Source organism: Danio aesculapii, chromosome 23 (genome assembly GCF_903798145.1).
Source record: "Danio aesculapii chromosome 23, fDanAes4.1, whole genome shotgun sequence".
NCBI lineage: Eukaryota > Metazoa > Chordata > Actinopteri > Cypriniformes > Danionidae > Danio > Danio aesculapii.
The window spans coordinates 42,945,369-42,954,002 of record NC_079457.1 but is presented as its reverse complement, the minus strand read 5'-3'; the positions used below and the strand labels follow the sequence as shown (position 1 = coordinate 42,954,002).

The following is an 8,634-nucleotide window of genomic DNA, read 5'->3' as shown; positions in this document are numbered from 1 at the left end:
GATAACGTGCCATATTATAAAGCGCAAATCATCTCAGGCTGGTTTCTTTACATGACAATCAATTCACACAAATGGCCTCTACAGTCACCAGATTTACATCCAATAGAGCACCTTTGGGTAGTGGTGGAACGAGAGATTCGCAGCATGGATGTGCAGCGGTCAAATCAGCAGCAACATGATAGTGATGCTATCATGTCAATAAAACCAAAATCTCTGAAGAATATTTCCAGTACCTTGTTGAATCTATGCCAAGAATGATTAAGGCAGTTCTGATGCTATCATGTCAATATGGACCAACATTTCTGAGGAATATATTTTCAGTGCCTTGTTTCAGTACCTTGGCAAAAGGGGTCCAACCTGGAACTACTACAACTACAACCTTGAATATATATATATAATATATATATATATATTGAATATATATATATATATAAAAGCATATAGTTTTTACTTATTGTTCTACTTATTATGACTTGCTTATCATCATCATCATCATCCTCATTATAACACAAGACATTTTAACAATAGTGGTATTTTAATTCACTATTGCATATTTTTCATAGTATTAATTGCATTTCTACTCATTCAAATAATACTGTAATTAGTATTTAAATAGTACAGTGAACTGCACAATTAAATTCTACAAATGACGTTGATTCAATCAAAATGTGTAAAACAGGATCCTATTTTTATTTTGCAACTCATGCACACAATATAAAAAACAGCTGTAATATGCGTATTCTGGAAAACAAAGCACTAAATATTTGATACAAGCACATTATTTGTCCTTTAATATAGAATGATGGCTCTCATTGAGTGTAATGAGAAGCACAATTCCAGCATACCACGAAACGTTTAGAGTAATTCAGATATGAGCCAAAAGGAAGATTTAATGGTTTAATAATGTCTGATGGACATCTCCCTTGTGCCCTTCTTTGTGTGTCCATTACAAAGCTGCTCATCCGGCTGGACACTGGCAGACAGTGCAGTCGCAACATTTAAAAGACCGTCTTAACATGTTTAAGTCCATCTGCTGAGTGCTGTTTCATTGGGCGGATAACAACAGAGCCATGTAACTCAACTCTCAATACAAAATACAAATGACCTACACTGTAAAAAGTAAAGGTGCTTCAAGTACTCTGTTGAGTACTCAAGGAACTTCAACATGTATTTTAAGTGCCTCAAAGCTCTTTTTCTCAAAAAGGGGTTCCTTGAGGAACCACTGACAGTCTTTGCAGTGCTTGCAGGACCCTTTTGCAGTAACTGGGATCCTACAAGCACTTTTTTGTCAATACTGAGGTTCTGGAGTCACTGTTTCCTTACACTAAGACCTCGAAGCACTTTGAAAGTTATTGGAGGAACTCAATTTTCAAAAAAGAGTTACTGAAAGATCTATGAACTTATATAATGGTTCCTGGTGGATCTCTCCTCTAAAAGCTAGCACTTAAAGGAACCAAAAGATTTTTTTTTTTGTTATAATTAAATAGACAATTGTGGAGACCAGAAAATGAGATGGATGTTAATTTACTTAATATTTACTTAGTTATTTGTGCTTTTAGAATGATATGAAATTTGGTGTTTGTTTTTCTTTTTTGTGTGGCACTCACTGTGAACACAAGAATATCATTGATAAGAGTCTAAATGTTGACTTGATTGCAGTTAGGAGACTGACTGGGAAATTGTGAAAAAATGTGAAAATGTAAAAGTAATTTTGGAGAATAAAATACAAATGAGCCACAACAGAGGAAAAAAGAGACAAAAACATGCACAGGCTTGTACAATTATGAAAATGATAATTATTATAGGGGGCTAATTCAATTTTCTGTCAATTTGTCTGTCATTTAAAACAATAATAATAACAACAACAACTGCTGCAATAATAATATTAACAATAATAATAATAATAAATATTAAGCTATTATTATTGTTGTTATTTTTATAAAAATAGAACTATTATAGCACAGTTCTTCAAAAATCCACTCATGAAAAATATTTAAGATATAACTAAACTTAAGTATATAGGCTATGGGCTCTGGGTTATTAATAAAAAGTATTCCTCCAGTTTGTTTTGATAAACCAACAAAGATAACTTGCTAATGAATGCAGTATTTTGTACATTTTTATTTTTCTAAATTAAATGTTTTTTTTTCATCTGTTTCTTGGATTAATGGAATGGAATTAATTGTGTTGCCAAAATAAATAAATAAAAATTAACCGGAACTAACAAAATAATATAAACATGACGCTGACGCGCATCATCGTGCACGCGCAGGTCGCAGGAGCGTTTTCAAATAGCGAGTTGTAACGGCTCCTTTCCTCCATTTCATGACGGCTGTCATCTCTAACACACGGAAGGTGAGTAAGTTGGCAAAATAAATATACAAATTAGATACGATTTGCACACAAATATCTACACCTACACGCATCATTATGTCGTGTAACCTGTTTTAGGAACGTCTCGCGAAGCGATTGCTGTTGTATAAGATTGGGTAAACATTATTTTGCGATAATAACAATCGGCTGGATATACATAATCACTCAAATTACACGTCTACCTCACACAAATATAAATAATTTGATGTAAAATATTGATTTATGTCGAAATATTTTATTGTCATTGAACACGAAGCTTCCATGAAAGCCATTGCAAGCGACCGTTAATTTCAAATTAAACAGATAACGTTATACATTCGTACTTATTAGACGGCTTTACCCACAAATATATATATATATATTTATTTATTGTCTTCCCTTACATAAACAGTGTGTAGCACATAGCAAGTGTCTTGAGCAGGGTTGCTTATATTATTTTCTAGCCGCGATGCTATCTAATATTCTTTCCTTTTATTGTTTGTGAGTAATATTACGCATTTGTTATTATTTGCGTTTCTTAAACAGTTACCTGTGTGACAAATTGTGTCTAAGTTATGTACTTCAATATATTTTTTATTCATTCACACAAATAATGTACATAAAGCCTGCCTTTTTCCTTCTCAGAACCTCCACATAAACCCTGAAATTGTTCAGTATTCTCTCTCAAACAGCCGTTTGAGTCACCTCAAATGTAAGTATTTTTTTAAGTAACTAACTGAATTGGAAATAAATGTAAAAATACTTCATTTAACAAACAATATTATTTGATAATCATTATCCAGCTGGGTAACACTGAACTAATGACATTAAACTTTTAACCTTTTAAGTGTTTAAAATCACTCACTTATTTTCTCATTTGCTTGTTTCTGATGTATCCATATTAGGTGTAAATCATTGTGACAGATATAGACTAGAAATTTAAAGTTTGCTGTATCAAATCCAGGTAGCAGAGGGCCAGGTTAAAACGGTCCGATGCACTTCACTTGCAATGCAGATCATCATTTCTGGACAGCTTTCTACTTACTGCTGTGGACATGAAAGGTTCAGCAGACTTTTTGCTCTGAATGAATGGCTATTAACATGGTGTGAAGAATTTGCTCTTTATTAACAATTGGAATCTTTTCTAGGATCGTCCTAGGCTTGCCCATGCTGATGGGCTGCACCACAGCAGTACTGGAGCTGAATTCCTGTCGGACAACATCTTCAGGATGCTTTGACTAGTTAGTGAAAATCCACATTTTAGTCATGTAGACTTTTGCTCGTCCCACTTTAATCACAGTAATGCATATCTGGCTAACTTCATAGAAACTGTCTGTTCCTCGCATTATTAGATCAAGAATTTAATTTACTATGTGTTCTAGAAAAAAATCTATTAAAAATCAAACCAGAAAAATGGTAAATAAGTCAAAATACTTTTTTTTTTTTTTTTAAGTTCGGTCTTCTAAACGTCAGGCCACTTGCACCTAAAGCAAGTATTGTAAATGAACAGACAACAATCTTAATGCACTAATAATCCTAATCTTAATGTCTTACTGAAACCTGACTAAAGCAAAATAACTACAGTATGTGAACTTGAATTTAATTAAATTACATTTATTATTAGATAAAGCAACATAATGCTTGGGTAATACATTTAAAATTAATAGTTGTTCAATTAAAATAATATTTATAAAGTGTCCACCAAATTAAAGTTTTTTAACAAAGTAGTGAGTTAGTTAATACCACCTCACAAATAAACGTGGTTTAAAGTAAATAAAAATTTTGTCATCATTTACCCACCTCTAATATGTTCCAAACCTGTTTGATTTTCTTTCTTTAGTTGAGTGCAAAACATTATATTTTGATTAAAGCTGAGCATTTTTAACCGTTAAAAATAAATTATAACCAGTATAACAAAAGTATGGATTGTGGTTATAGGTTTTCTGTTTTCAGTTTAACAGATGAAAGAAACTTAAACAGGATTGGAACAAGTGAAGGTTGAGTAAATGATGACAGAATTAAATTTTTTGGGTGAACTGTCCCTTTAAAGTGGAAGTGAAGCACTCAGTCAAGTTTACAGTACATTCATTTGTAAATTGATGTCCAGTTTAGTGAAAATATAATAAACAAACTCGATTAATGTAACCATTATTGAAGAAAAGAGCATGTTTTACAATAGTTTATATTTTTAGAGCTAGGGTGCAGCTATTTTGGAATATCACTGTCTGACGTCACAAGGTTGGTTCCGTTCCCTCAGCTGAACAGATACAGTGGAAGTAATGGACTGAACACGGACACTAGAAAGCCTAATTTAACACAATGCATAAAGTTTTGGATGTGCATCACAGAGCTGGTGCAAATACAAGCATTACATTTACAGTTAAAGTCAGAATTATTGACCCCCCTTTGAATTTTTTTTTTCTTTTTTTAAAATATTTTCCAAATGATGTTTAGCAGAGGAAGGAAATTTTCACAGTATGTCTGATACTATTTTTTCTTCTGGAGAAAGTTTTATTTCAGCTAGAATAAAAGCTGTTTTTAATTTTTTTTAAAAGCCATTTTAAGGTCAAAATTATTAGCCCTTTTAAGTTATATTTTTTGATAGTTTACAGAACAAACCATCGTTATACAGTAACTTGCCTAATTACCCTAACCTGCCTAGTTAACCTAATTAACCTAGTTAAGCCTTTAAATGTCACTTTAAGCTGAATACTAGTGTTCTGAAAAATATCTAGTAAAATATTATTTACTCTCATCATGGCAAAGATAAAATAAAACAGTTATTAGAAATGAGTTACTAAAACTATTATGTTTAGAAATGTGTTAAAAAAATTGGAAATTAGGGTAAAAAATAAACAAGGGTGCTAATAATTCAATGGAGCTAATAATTCTGACTTCAACTGTATGTCCGAAACATAAAAATACATTTTTAAATTTTTCTTTTATTATCGATCAATTGATGTGCTTTGGTCCACTCTCTGTTTTACGATGCCTGACTGCCCTCAATGTCTTTAACAAGATCTGGTACCTGACGTAATGGAGGCGGGTACTTTCACTTTTCACTATATAGCCCCTCACTTCTGTTCATGTTCAAACCAAACTAAGATCGGTGCCGTTTTTCACATCACAGGTTTTTTCGTGCTTCATATTTAATGTTGAAAGATTATTGTAATCGTTGCATTAGTCTGAATGTAAATCACCGTGCCAGGCAGCGCTGCACCAGTGTGAGAGAGTAGACCAAAGCACATCAAATGAACAGTATTTAAAAAAAAAAAGAAAAATAGTAAACATTTTTAAAAAAATTAGATTTTAAACACAAGTGTGTTCCTTGTATTTGTACCAGCTCTGCGATGCATGTCCACAACTTCACGCATTGTGTTAAATTAGGCTTTTCAGTCTTCATGTTCAGTCCATTATTTCCACAATATCACTTCAGTTGAGGGAACTGAACCAACCCCGTGACGTCAGACACAGCGACATTCCAAAATAGCTGCACCGTAGCTCTAAAAACTACAGTAAAACATGGCATTTTCTTCAAAATGGTTACATTAATCGAGTTTGTAATATATATTTTCATTAAAGTAGAAAACAATTCGCAAAATAACGTAAACTTGACAGACTGCTTTACTTTCATTTATATATTTTAAAAAACAAGACCAACTTTATATTAAGGCACCTTAACCACAGTACTTAAAGTTAAATTAATAATATGGTACAATGCACTTATTAAGTACTGTATATACATGTTTTTACATTGTATTATTGTAAAAACTTATTGTTGAGCCCTGTAATATTAATTTCTGTATTTCAAAGGCCACTTAAATTGTCCAAAAACAATATTTGACCTTCATGCATAGTTGATTTAAATTTTTAACTCATTTAATTTTCTCTTTATTTAATGTGTTTTTAATCAACTAATGGTTAATTAAAAAAAAAAGCTAATAACTACAACCTGAATAAAATAACTATCGCAAATGCACTACACTCAAAATTATAGTGCATTATCTGTGTGAATGAGTGGGAAAATATGTGGGGTGCACTAAGGAGGGAGTGGTTTCAGACAGCTTTTGTGTTGTCTTATTTCTGCTTGTGCTCAGATATTTGAGAGGTTTACATTCTATGGATTTTGCCTTTATTGATGTATACGGGCACTCTGCAAGCAGTGAAAAAAAATCCTTTTATATAAATTAAGACAATTCCTAACTTTATTGATGTTTCCTTTTGTTATTCAGAAATGTTCTGCATATCTTTTGTGTATATGTCTTGATAAGTAAAAAAAAATGGCTCTGGGAATATTGTGAATTTCTTTTGTTTTCATAACTTCTCAGGTTAACTACTTTTTAATTTACTTTTATAGGGACACCTTCAATGTGAAGCAGTGGACAGCTAAAGATGTTGCTGACTGTTATTGCTAGACATTATTTAAATTTGATTATTTGCATTAAAATGTATATTACATTATTAATCATATTATGTGAATGTAATTGTGATGTATATTGATTAATAAAAGTAATTATTTAAGAAAAATGCAATTGTATTTTTTAAAAATCTACAAACATGTATAGATAAAGATAGATAGATAGATAGATAGATAGATAGATAGATAGATAGATAGATAGATAGATAGATAGATGTCTATTGAATTTGTGATGAAACATGTTTGCACAAACCATAAATTAAGAGAGATAGGAAAAACAAGCATTAAAAAATAAAATGGTGCTTCAAAGCACTCAAGGTGGTTCCTGGTCATTCTTAATAAGAGGGTTCCTCAGAGAACTGCTCCTTTTGAAATAGTGCCTAGAGGTTCTTTAGAGGGTTCCGCCGGCGTGGCAATTTGAAGAACCCCAAAAAGTGCCTCCATGAACCTTTCATTTTTACAGTGTTAATAAGAGGGTTCTTCCAGGAACCCTTGAAGTTCCTCAAAGAACTGCCCTTTTTTGAAATGGTGCCTAGAGGTTCTTTAGAGGGTTCCGCCGGTGTGGCAATGTGAAAAACCCCAAAAAGTGCCTCCAGGAACCTTTAATTTTTACAGTGTACATGCAACAACTTTCAATATATTTGTTACAAATTACACATTTCATATTCATTTCACAAGGTTCATAACACATTACAGCTCATTTTTTTTATTAATTTGAATGAACTTAAATTGCAGGCATAAATAATATGTCCTCCTGCAGATTTGTAATCAGCATTTTCAAAATATTGTTGCGAATGTTTTAAAATTTCAGAAAAAAATTAAGGAAAACAATCATGAATTTTGATGAGGATGAATAAAAAAATTCTAAAACAGTGGAAAATAGAGTATTCTCTACTAATATTGGCAGCGTTGGTAAATATAAGGAATGAAGGGGTGAAAAGATGTCTTTACCGTTTAACCTTTTAAAGAGTTAGTTCACCCAAAAATGAAAAATCTGAATTATTAGTCACCCCATGTCCTTCCAATCCTCTGAGACATTCATTTATCTTCAGAACAAAAATGAAGGTATTTTAGATGAAATCAGAGAGCTCTCTGGCCTTCTATAGACAGTATGGGTCGTGAAACATTTAAACTTAAGGGCAGAAAAACAAACAACAACAGTTCAGTGAAGTTGTTTTGTGTAAAACAGCATGTTACATTCAGAAGGGCTCATCCTTATGCCCCAGTCCCTTCAAATGGTTTACCCAGTGCTGTTTTGCCCATAGTAAACATGCATTCTAACCTAATGCAAAAACAATGCATTACAAAACCCTTTTTTTGCACAAGAGGTTTCTTCGAGCTTTGTATGGTTTTAAGCCAATAAGAGCTGGGAACACTTCCCAAAAGATGTTATAATTTGAACGGCATCTACGCTTATGTTAGTCTGTTTTTCATTATTTCTGAGGTTTCCATAATTCCTGGACCAGGCCATATTCTGAGCAGATGCTGTGGTGGTCATGGAGGAGTGGAGAGCATGACACTGATTCCACAGTGACAGATGAATCTCCGCACTGATCCCATGGGACAGCCTGAACACCCGCTGGTGACCTACTCACACCTACAGCTTCTCCATATTGGACGTCCAGGGTTCTTTAGCCTTCGGTGCCTAGACAGCAGCTCTGCACAAGAAGTTTGGCCAGAGGAGAAATGATCGTGCCAAACTGAGCCTGGTTTCTCTCTAGGTTATTTCCTTTACTTCCATCAATTGGTAAAGTTTGTCCCTCGCCACTGTCGCCACTGGCTTGCTTGGTTTGGGACTTGTGAAGCTGCGTGTCGATAGATTTGCTCTTCAGTGTTTGGATTTTCAGCAGTGAAATTTAAACCAC

At 33.1% G+C, this 8,634-nt stretch overlaps 1 long non-coding RNA gene across 1 annotated transcript; it reads left to right on the top strand.

The window, feature by feature from the left end:
• The first annotated feature begins 2,249 nt into the window (after positions 1-2,249).
• On the top strand, positions 2,250-6,793 carry LOC130217608 (uncharacterized). The gene is made up of 5 exons (XR_008835880.1): positions 2,250-2,355; positions 2,998-3,064; positions 3,317-3,414; positions 3,501-3,593; positions 6,710-6,793. It is a non-coding gene; the product is annotated as an uncharacterized LOC130217608 (long non-coding RNA).
• Positions 6,794-8,634: the final 1,841 nt, after the last annotated feature.